Source organism: Impatiens glandulifera, chromosome 8 (genome assembly GCF_907164915.1).
Source record: "Impatiens glandulifera chromosome 8, dImpGla2.1, whole genome shotgun sequence".
Taxonomy (NCBI): domain Eukaryota; kingdom Viridiplantae; phylum Streptophyta; class Magnoliopsida; order Ericales; family Balsaminaceae; genus Impatiens; species Impatiens glandulifera.
The window spans coordinates 2,737,278-2,749,004 of NC_061869.1; positions in this window are offsets into that span (position 1 = coordinate 2,737,278).

Consider the following 11,727-nt stretch of genomic DNA (forward strand, 5'->3'; position numbering starts at 1 on the left):
GCACTGATGAATACTACTATGTGTACCGCTGTCTAGGAACCTTTGAAACGGTGGAAACCTATGGGTTGAAAACCCGCCTCGGTCGTAGTACTCAGCTACTTCTTGAGATTGTCACTCGGTCCATTCTGTGTCAATCCGTAAATCAGCGGTTTTCAAAGAATACCTATAATATGATGACTCACATCTACAACCACACGCCCATCAATTGGGCAGCGGTTCTCTTTCAAACCTTGAGGAAAATGGTGCGAACCAAGAAAGGGCTCGGCTTCGCACCTCACATCAGCAAGTTCATCCTCAAGTACCGGTCAGATTTTGGACCGGGCACACAGGCATCGGCCTCTAACATTCTGGATAACGATGCGGTGGTGGACAAGTATTCCAAAATGGTGTTTACTGATTAAACATCTTTATTTAAATGTCTCCCTTTCGGTTTCCATTCTAATAAAATACCGTTTCAGTTTTGATCGCTTCTCTTTACTCTTTGTATCTATCTAACATAACCGGCTTAATATCTTTCGTATCCGGTTTCATAAAATATGCTTAAAACTGCTAAACACCGATCAATCAAAATTTAAATTAGAAACCGATCTGCCATTCGGTCTCAAGGAAAAGATTGCGTCACCGATGACATAGGCAAAGAATTTCGGAGGGAAATCTCCCGCCCATTTATGATGGGACGGTTTGGCTTCCAAACCGCGCCTATAAAAGGGGAGCCTTCGTCATATTTTTCATTCTCACTCAAACTCACTTTCTCTCTCTAAAACTCTAAGCTCTTTGAAGCCGATTTCTTTCCCTTTTCAAACTCTTCAAATATGGGTCGTGATGCGGCATTGTTCAAACTATACTCTCAAGTAGACTTTGAGGAGATTCGGCAACATGGAACGGCCGGAGCAAAAGAAGTAATTAACCGGCTAATTGACACCGGTTTGGAATATTTACTAGACGGTCCACACATAATATACAAGGAAGCGGTAGAAGAGTTCTTCAAAACCGCAACCATCTCTTACGATAGAATTCTCGCAACGGTTTGCGGTTCTCAAGTAGAGATTACCGAAGCAGTAGTAGCCGAGAGTTTGCGTCTCCCAACGACCGGCATGGACGCAACAGCAGAGATGGACGATGACGTTTTTAAGATGGCTTGCCGCCGTTTATCAGCAACTAACAAACCGGTTCCCACATCCGGAAAGAAACAACTGCTGAAACCGGAACTCATCCCGGCATGTGACATTTTTGCCAGGGCGATACTGGCAAGGGGGGGGAACTTCAGCAATCTGACCAAAGATAAAATCAGAATGATTTTTCGTCTAATGGAAGGCACAGAGATCAACTGGGCGAGAGCGGTATTCAGCAATCTTATGGCAATGGTGAGACCGGACTCGGACAGGTCTTGGGGGTATGCCGTACAACTCGGCAAGATATTCTTACATCTGAAAATCAAGGTCGGTCCCGGTGTCGGGATAATAAAACGCAGCATCATCCGATCAAAACAATTTCTTCCAAGAAAGCCATCGGCCTCCAGCTCCACAGGTGGCCGAAAGAAGAAAGCCGCGAAGAAGAATACCCCGGCGAAAGAAAACACCGGAGGGAAGAGAAAAGAAAAGGTAGTTTTCGAAGACCTACCTCAACAAACAGAGGATGAGGAGTGGGCTGATGAGGAAGCCGAAACAGAGGGAACCGAAGATGAAACGGTCCATGAGGACGATCTCTCGGCTCGGAGTCCGACCGATGCCGAACAAAGCTTCAATCCTGAGACCACCGAGGGTGGGGAAGGGAATCATGAGGAAGCCGATAATGAAGGCTACAACCAGGAAGAGGCCGATGAGGCCGAAGCCGAAAAACTAGCCCAGAATATCTTTCAGGGCCTTGACAAAAGAAACGAGGATGTTATCGGTTTGTACATGGAATGGCATGACTACCGGTTCAACTCTAAGTATAAAGATATCCTACAGGACTACGATTCAGAAAAGTGCATCAAAAGACTAGAGGAAGTGGAAGAAAATATCCTAAGCCTCACAAAATCCAACACCATCCATGAGGTACAATGCCGAACTTGCCTACTGATACCGAGAAGTCATCTTCGACAGATAAGAAGGCGTATGAAAAAGATTAAGGAAGAATATGCCGAAGGGGGATCGGTGTCTACCGTAGCACCGCAAGTATTAGAAAAGCTCGAAAAAGGCAAATTGGAGATCCGCCAAGAGATAGAGCGGTTGGAGGAAATATGCAATCAGAAAGAAGTACCGGTATATACCGCTCCGGTCATCGAAGACTTTCAAATGGATTGGGCTTCAACTTCGAGAGAAGACACCGCGACACCGAGGAACATCGAGACTCCAATGCCAGAAGATGATGAGATACCGACTCCAAGCACTGATGAGGTACCGACTCCCAGAACTGTTGAGGTACAAACTTTAGAGGATGTCGAGGTACCGATCCTGGAAAATGCGGCACCGAACTTGGAGGAGACATCAGAAGCACCTACTGAGGTTGTTGAAATAACAGACTCCGATGAGAAAGCCGATTCTCATCAGACAGAGCAGTCCCCCCCTACTCCACCACCGGAAGCATCCGTTTCAGCTCCCTCCACAGAACAGATTGATAACCGGCTCCAAGAGTTTGAAGCATCGGTTTCGGGGAGAATTAATGACAAGCTTAGGGAATTTGAAATGTCTATCTCAGGTCAGATTGAAGACCGGCTTCAGAAATTTCAGGGATCGGTATCGGAACAGCTTGATGACCGCATATCTGAACTCAACGTTTCTAAGCTCCAACCGCTCAAGGATAGATGCGAGACCGTTTTCGATTCGGCCATGCAGTTCGCCGATGTGACAGAGAAAGTTGTGGATCACCATCAAGCGCGCTTAGCGGAACTCAGCACCGGACTATGGGAAGAGGCCGGTGAGCGAGAAAATTGTGCTCATCACATTATAGATCTGGAGAGTCTCACTTCGGAATTAAAGAAGGGTTTCGAACGGGTTGATCCGACAATTGAACGAGTCTCGGTACTGGAAAAGAAAAACGAAGATCTCGTGGCCGAAGTAATGGCACTAACTGAGCAGATGGCCGAATTCCTGAAGGCAAAGGAAAACGCCGATGCCGCTGCTATAGAGGCCGACGCTCTGGTTGCCAAGAGGGTCCAAGAAAGGCTGGACGCCGAAGTAAGCAAGAACAAAGAGCCGCAGCGAGCGTCTCAGATGACCGAGGCAGAAGAAGAGGCCGAAAGAATAAGAAGGGGCGAGGCCTTATTCCCAGGGTATGCTGAGAAAGCGGCCAGACTGGCTGCAGAGGATGCCGATCGATTAGAAACGGAGCAACGAAGGCTGGCAGGATTTGCAAAGGAACACGAGAAAAAGAAGAAGGCAGCCGCCTCCGTTTCAGCACCAGCAGCTTCAGCTTCGGCACCAAAGAGGAGAAAGAAGCCGGCTAATAAGAAAGTACGAATTGTTGAGACGCTCAATACAATCTCTGAACCGGCCGAAACGGACCCCTCGCAGCAAGCCGACATGGTCGAGGAGGAAGTCGTAGAACAGTTGCGGTCTCGATCAAAAAGGCCACAATCTTCTCAACCGCAACCGCCACCACCAAAACCAAAGAGAAAGAAGAGCGCCTACGAATTTACTGACTCGGAATAGGGACTCTCCTTCCTTTTCTTATCTGTCTTAAGTACCTATGTTTTGTCTTTTCGGTTCTCTATAAATATATATATATAAAGTTATTTTTGAATACCGGCCTTATTTTGCGTTTCCTACATAATTTTGATAATTTTAAATAAAATAATCAAAAAGGGAGAAAATTGTTAGATAAATGATAAAGACTCTTCCAAAACAAGAGATTCTTTTAAAACCCCTCCCTTAAAATTTTTCGAAAAATTCTCCAAAAATCGGCCAAACAAAACAACCGGCCTACGGTTGCAAACTTACATAATTTTGATAATTTTAAATAAAATAATCAAAAAGGGAGAAATTGTTAGATAAATTGATACCGGTTCAAATAAACCTAACTTAAACAAACTTCCTATGCAGGAACAAGGAACCGGACCGGATGAATAAGAAAACCAAATAAAGAAACCGAACCGGTCAAGGAACCAAACCGATCAAGCACACTTGGAACGTGACTAAACAAAGGAAGGATCGGTCAAAGCTCAAACAGCCGATCAATCCACAAGACCGGAAGAAGTCCGGTCACTTCACTATCAAAAGATACTCGGCCAAGTCAAATGGCCAACCTAGGCCAAGTCAAAAGGCCAACCTGCACAAGAAGACACTTTGGGTATCTGCTGAGAATGATACCAAAGGAACAGACTGAATACTTCCATATCCATGTAAGTCTGAGGAAAGACTGCAGGCTGCAGAAGATAGTACTACCGGATCCTTCTACTTCGGGATAAGTCAGAAAGGAGATCTTCAAAGTACAGACAACTGTCCAAGCAGACAGTGCCTACATTGAGTAAAAGACAAACCCAGCAGGTTTGCTTTACAGACCGGCAGGTCTGAAACAGGATGCCAGGTCTTAGATTGACTGTCAGGTCTGAGGAGAAGACCGGCAGGTCTGAGACACTGAATCACTGCACCTCTGATTAGCCAATCAGATTCAAGGCAGTGAAATATGACCGTTGGCATATTTCACCTATAAAAGGAGGCAGTTGAAGAAGAGTAAATGCGGGACAAGTAGGGACAAGTAGGTACAAGTAGGGACAAGTAGTTACAAGAGTTACAAGTTACGAGTGGCCAGTTACAAGAGAGACATACTGTGGGACACACATTGAGATAACAAGAGCTAAAAGCATTTACTGTAGTGTGGCACTCTAAGAAAGCCTAAGTGTTAAAAGAGCCTAAGTGTAACTACAATTTCAGTGTAAATTGTACGAGTGTTATCGAGCAGGAAATAAGTCTCGATCGGATTGTATTTGTATTCCTTAGTGAATATCCTTCTCGCGGTTTCGAGAGGAAGGGGTGACGTAGGAGTTTTATCTCCGAACATCCATAAAATCCGTTGTGTTATTTACTTTCTGTTGGCTTTATTACATAACCGACTAATCTAACAATACAGCTCAAAACCGAATCTACATTAACTACACCAAGTATCCAGATTGCCGAAACCGACCCACCATCCTTTAAATCTCCATCATCCGAAACCGACTCCGCCTATCACACAAGCATACCGCTTCAACCTGAAAGCAAACCTCTTCCGCGCTTGAACCTAGTTCAAGGGTTTGTGACAGGTTGTGTAGTATTGAAACCCCGGTGTTAATCTCTAACAGGATTAACCACCACCCTACGAGTGAGAACCGCTTACCGGTCCAACCCCCGGTCCACCAGCGGCGACCTAGATCCTAACAGAACTTTATCCATAGTCAACCATTTCAGCTAATTCAAAAATTGGAATGATCACCCTACCACATTGATCATTTCTCCTATATTAATTGGGATGAATCATCCTTATTCTGGCTACTTGATTCAAGAACAGCCAAAACACCATTGAGTGTTCTTGACTAATCCAATCCACTTGGATGAATCAAACAACTTCGAGAGGCTATTTAACAAATCTGAAGCTAAAAGATAACATATCAAGCTTCAAATCAAAGAAATTCGAAAATACGGCAATGAAGCTCAAAGCTTATGATTTTTCGAAAATTCTGTATAAGGCTCTAAAGCTTGGATCCAGGCATACCAAAAGCTTTCCTGAGGTCTAAGAAGTGTTGTACAATCTTTGGTATGCTTCCAATCAACTTTTAATTTATATTTCCAGTTTGAATTTGAAATTTTTATATTTTGGTTTTCATAAGCTTGTATGATGTATGGTTGTTGAATTTTAGGATTGATAATCGAGCATATGATCATTTTCAAGCTTTCTTTTTAGGTTAGAATTAATCAATCAACCTTAAACAGAAAATCCAAATTAAAATTTTGAAAATCCAAAAATCGAGTTTGTTGTTCTTGGGCTAATCCTCAAGAACAACTTCCTAGAAATCATCCCAACATGTTTCTAATATTGTTGGACAGCTGTTTGGATAATGTTTGATCCATCATGATCATGTTTGATCAAAATAATTGAAAATTTTGAGTTCTTAAATTGGTCTAAACGAAAAGTGAGTATTCTTGATTTGGTACCAATCAAGTATATGGAGTATAAGGAAGTTATTTGCTAGCTCCTTAGACTTCAAAAGAACTTTAAAATAAAAAAACTCGATTCTTGGCTACAAACTATTTTGAACAAACTGATCATCAACTAGGTCGATTGATACATTGGGGTGATATTCCAAATGTTCCTGGGAACTTTGTGAAGCTACTTAGGCCCTTGGATTGAAGAATCCAAGCCTCCATCAAAATTGAAAAACCTGCAATTTTGATGTTCTTGAGTATCGGTAGGTCCGACCGAGAAATTTAACCTAGGACTAGAGCCGTCAATTTGGATTAGGCCCGTTGAGTTGGTCTGCACCGCCAAACAATTTAGACAGGTTGGATTGAAATATTAGGAATCCATTTGGAAGTGAGCCTTCACGGGCCAGTCTACTCGGGTCGCGGGCCTAGGCGGGTCGGTCTTGGGTTGGCCCGCGGGTTGACAAAAAAATCTAATCTGATTTATAGCCTTATAGGCATATGCCGCATAACCCTAATTTTTTTCTCTCCCGGGCAGCACTACAACAGTCAATATTTCGCCCATTGGTCGCCAACTACTTATTTGTTCCGCCTTTCTTCTCTTCGTTCTCGTCTTCAAGGGTTCGTGGATTCAAACTTAGTTCTAGACTACAGTAGTCAATATGTAATACTTCGCTCATTGGTCGTCGGCTACTTATTTGTTCTGTCTTTCTTCTCTTGGTTCTCGCCTTCAAGGGTTCGTGGATTCAAACATTCCAGTTCCAGAAGATTCACACTAAAAGTCTGAAACTTAATATTCTGTTAAATAACGATAGACAAGACTCTTGTTTGGTGTGTATTATGACTATTTGATCATGTTCTTGAACTCTTGTTTTCTAAAACTATTAATGATGTTTATTTATTTTTATTTGTAGTGAGACAACCCACGGGCTGGTCTGCCTAACCTGCAACCCACATTGAGTTAGGGATTTTCAGCCCACCGTGATGGGGGCCGGCCCGCCATCGACTTGTCAAACAATGGGTTTTGGTGGGTAGGCCCGTCCTGCCATGGGTTGACCCGTCTAACCGCTCTACCTAGGACCAAGATGTTCAATTGGTGTTCTTCATCAAGGATCAAGAGATCCGACCAATGTTCCTCTAACAGGACCGAGAATTCTGACACTTAATCGAGAATTCTAGCTCGTGACCGAGAGTCCTTAGCACCCAGACCGAGCCTTTTCATTTAGGACCGATAGGTTCGACCGAGGATCCTAAGCCCCGACCGAGTGACTCCTGACCTAGGACCGAGGGCTCTTAGCCCTCGACCGATAAAATTCAAAAACTATTTTTATAATTTTGGAACCTTAAATCATTTTCTAAAAATCCTAAAAAAATTGAAAATGATTTCAGAATATTTTTGGGATATTTCCATAAAAAATATTTTGACAAATGTTCGTTTAGGATTTATTTTTAAATCCTATAGCATTTTAAACTAATGTTTTCAGGTACCTCCTCCCTAATTGTCATCAACAACAACATGTATCATTATTTCAACATTGTTGTTACAATATTTTAAATAACGCTAAAACATATGAATTCCTAAGACCGGAAGAATAATCGATAAAAATAAACGTTATAATACCACCGATTTTTAAAAGTCACATGTATAGACTATTTTTTAAACGGGTACAGAGGATGAGAGTATCACCAAACTACGAACTAAAAGAAACTTTGGTCAATACGTTTGTAAATGTATGCCATTTTTATTAATTTAAAAAAATTAATTGGCAACTCTGTTTCAAATAAATAATCTTTTAAATTAATTATTTTTAATTAATTTAAACAACGAATTTTCTAAAAAATCAAATTGTACCTAAACTCATTATGTTTAATTAATTTCAAAAGTTGTCTTGGACTATTCAAAAATCTTTTTAAAAATTAATATTTTATTTTTAAAAAAGATTCTTAACACGTAAATCGATGTTGAAATTCTCGAACCTTGAGCTTTTCATGAAAACCAAAAAAGTGTTTTTCCGGGGGTTAAAAATACAATTTTTTTTCATGCACATATTATCTGTAAGAATTTCACCTTAAATAACGCTCAATCCAAAGAACGAGATCTTGGATGAAATATTTGATTCCTAAAGTTTCTCCCAACAAAAAATTATATGAATTCATCTTAGCGAACAACTTATAGCAATGTCCCACATGAAAACTATCCATGTATTGTCAACGTATAACGTCTTGTTCAGACGGGGACATTTCTTTGCGACCTACCAAAATAAACTCTATTATGGAACCTTCTTTTATATCTAATTCGGCTAACGAAACCACTAAATCGATGATCAAACATGTTCTTAACGGTGACATTTCTACCTATAGCAATATAAACAAACTCAATATACGTCATACCTATACTTTTGACACTACAGAAAATAAAATATGATATATAAACTTTTAAGTTGAAATTAAATATATATATATATATATATAACTAGCTCACATTTATTCAATTTTTCTAATGGGATAATTTATTTTTTTAATTAATTATTTTTAATAAAATGTCTTATTAAGACAATGTTATTTTTATAAATATGACTCTTAAAAAATAAATAAAATATAAAAAAAAAATATTAATTTTAAATTTTAAAGAAAAATTAAGTTATATTTTTGGCACATTAAAAAAATATTTTTTCCACTAAAGAAAATATAAAAGAAATATTTCTTTAAAAATATTGATATATTCTTATTTTAAAATATTTTAGGTCCTATTTAGTTGAGTTTTGTCAACAAAAAAAATTAAAACATTTAATATATTTTATAATCGATCACATTATTAAATTTATTAATTAAAATATAAAGAATTATCATTTATATCATATATTAATATTTTTTATAGAAAACAAGTTATCTATTAATTGCTATTAACATTAAAATACACCATTACATTAATTTTCTTCCTTGACTAATATTTTGTATATCTCAACTTTGATCTTATTATATATATTAAAAAAATATGTGATTTTAATTTTTTTAACACCATAACTTATTTTATTACTTAAGATTTTTAAATATAACTAAATTACAACTTAAACAATTTTTTTTGGTTAGAAATAAAATATATATTTCTATTATATATATATATATATATATATATATAATGTGTAAAAATAAAATTATATATAAAAGAAATAAATAAAAAATTCATTCTTAAAAATCATATATATATATATATTATATATATTATATATATATATATATATATATATATTATATGTATATATTGTTTTTCTTATGTTTATACTTTATATATTAATAAAACTAAAGAAAATTAATCTATATATTAATAAATATATAATTTATAATTATATATATAATTCTTTACTTTCATATATATATATTATTTGTAAAAAAATATTAAATATGTTAAAAGAGTTTAAAAGATAATATATGATTAGTTGATTCAAAAATATATATATATATATATATATATATATATATATATATATATATATATATATAAAAGTAAGTGAATCTGGGACACGGACTCCAAATTTCTCGAAAATAGAATATTTCTTTAAACACTGAATATTGCTAATTAATTTTTCTCTCTATCTCTATTTTTACGATTAATTATTTTATAGTAAATAATTATTAATAAATGAATTATTTTTATTCATTTATTAATATTTATTATCTCTCATTTAACTACTAAAATAACTCAATACTTTACTACAATCTCTTATTAAATATTTTAATAATATGCTTAAAAAAACATAATGGGTTGTATTTATTAATTAAATTTTTTTCGCTAAATTATACCTTTTAAACATTAAACTTTACCCCTAAACCCTAATTAATATCTCTAATTGAATTATGAATTTATCTCATTTATTTTTTATTTTTTTTATAACTTTTTAATTACTTTATTTATCAAATATTATTTATTTATTTTTTATGCTTTTTTATTTATTTATTAATATTTTTTTTCATTTTTATTACTTATCAATGTTTATCTAATATTTTTCCTCTTTATTTCTCGTCATATTATAATTCTTTAATAAACATATATTATTATTAATTACATATCAGTAATGTGTTACTGTTTTTAATTGATGATTGTAGGTACCAAAATTTATTGGTGGTCAAATATTGTGAAGGGATAACCTTCATCATAATTTTGTGTTCATGGTTTTGTTATTATTATATTAGATTATTGGTAATTTTATTATATCACATTACTTTACTTTTTATTAAAAAAAATTATTATTATATTTCAATAAGATATTAAGCTAAATCGACCATGATTCTAGCTTGAGAATAACATTATATTGAAAGAATACTTGATAATTACTATAGAATAACTTCAGGATATTTATAGGACTTACACGTATTAAATTAGAATTACGTCTAATTACAATTTAATTACACTAATTTAAGATATTACTTCCATAGCATATGAATATTCTTACCTAATTTAGAATATCTCTTTTAATCTCTTCCTTAATTAGAATATATTATATTCTCTTTCTTAATTAGAATATATGTTCTAATTCATTTCTTATTAAATTGATTTGATTAGAAAGAGAGATGAGTAATAGAAAAAAAAATATAAAATATAATTTATTGACCAGAGAATAAATTAATAAGATAGAGATGAGAGAGATAAATTAATTAATAAAGTTAAATTAGTTAATTCGTAGAGATAAAGATATAAATTAATTAATAAGAGTATAAAAAATATTTCGGTGTTTAAAGAGAATAATCTATTTTTTTACTTGGTCAATTATTATTTATTATTAACTTTTATAAATTATATTTATATTTTATTATTTTCAGATTATTGCAAAAGTTTTTTTTATTTAAAATAATAAATTTTTATTAATAAAGAAACAATATATATTGTGAACAAATAAATATTATGAAAAAATTAAACTAATATTTTATGGTTATTAATTAATTTATTTTAGGGTTAAAGGTGTGTTTATTAAAAAAAATTAGTTTTATTTACATTTAATTGTGTTGTATTAGTTGAATATATATGTTAAATGTGTCCAAATTTGATTTATATTCTAATTTTAAATATCAATGGTGATAAATATACATTTAATTATTTATTTTATATTAAAAAATATTTTATAGTAAAAAATATTATATAATTAATTATTTTAAAATGAGTAAAGTTTTTTTTTTAAATATTATATAATTAATTATTAATTAATTTTTTTATTAAATTAAATCAATTAATTTGACCCACAACTCAATCTAAGAATAAAATGATTGTGAAGAAGAGGATTAATTTTAAAATGGGATTTTTTATTTATTTGATCACTCCAACATTTCAAAATTTTGAAATTATTATTCATATAAGGATTAATTCTCCAATCAAATAATATAATGGAAATAATATATTTTGAAATAAAAAAAATTAAATAAATCTATAAATTTATAAATAATTTTTATTTCAACCAACAAAACAATCAGGAATCTAGGAAAAAGGAATCAACATTGCTTATTTCACAAGATATGATAAAGTTGAAACTAGCTACTTTTTGAGTTTACTATTTTGTTTTAATATATATATATATATATATATATATATTAATTTTGTAAATAAATTTGTAATAGTTTTATAATTATTACTTGTTCC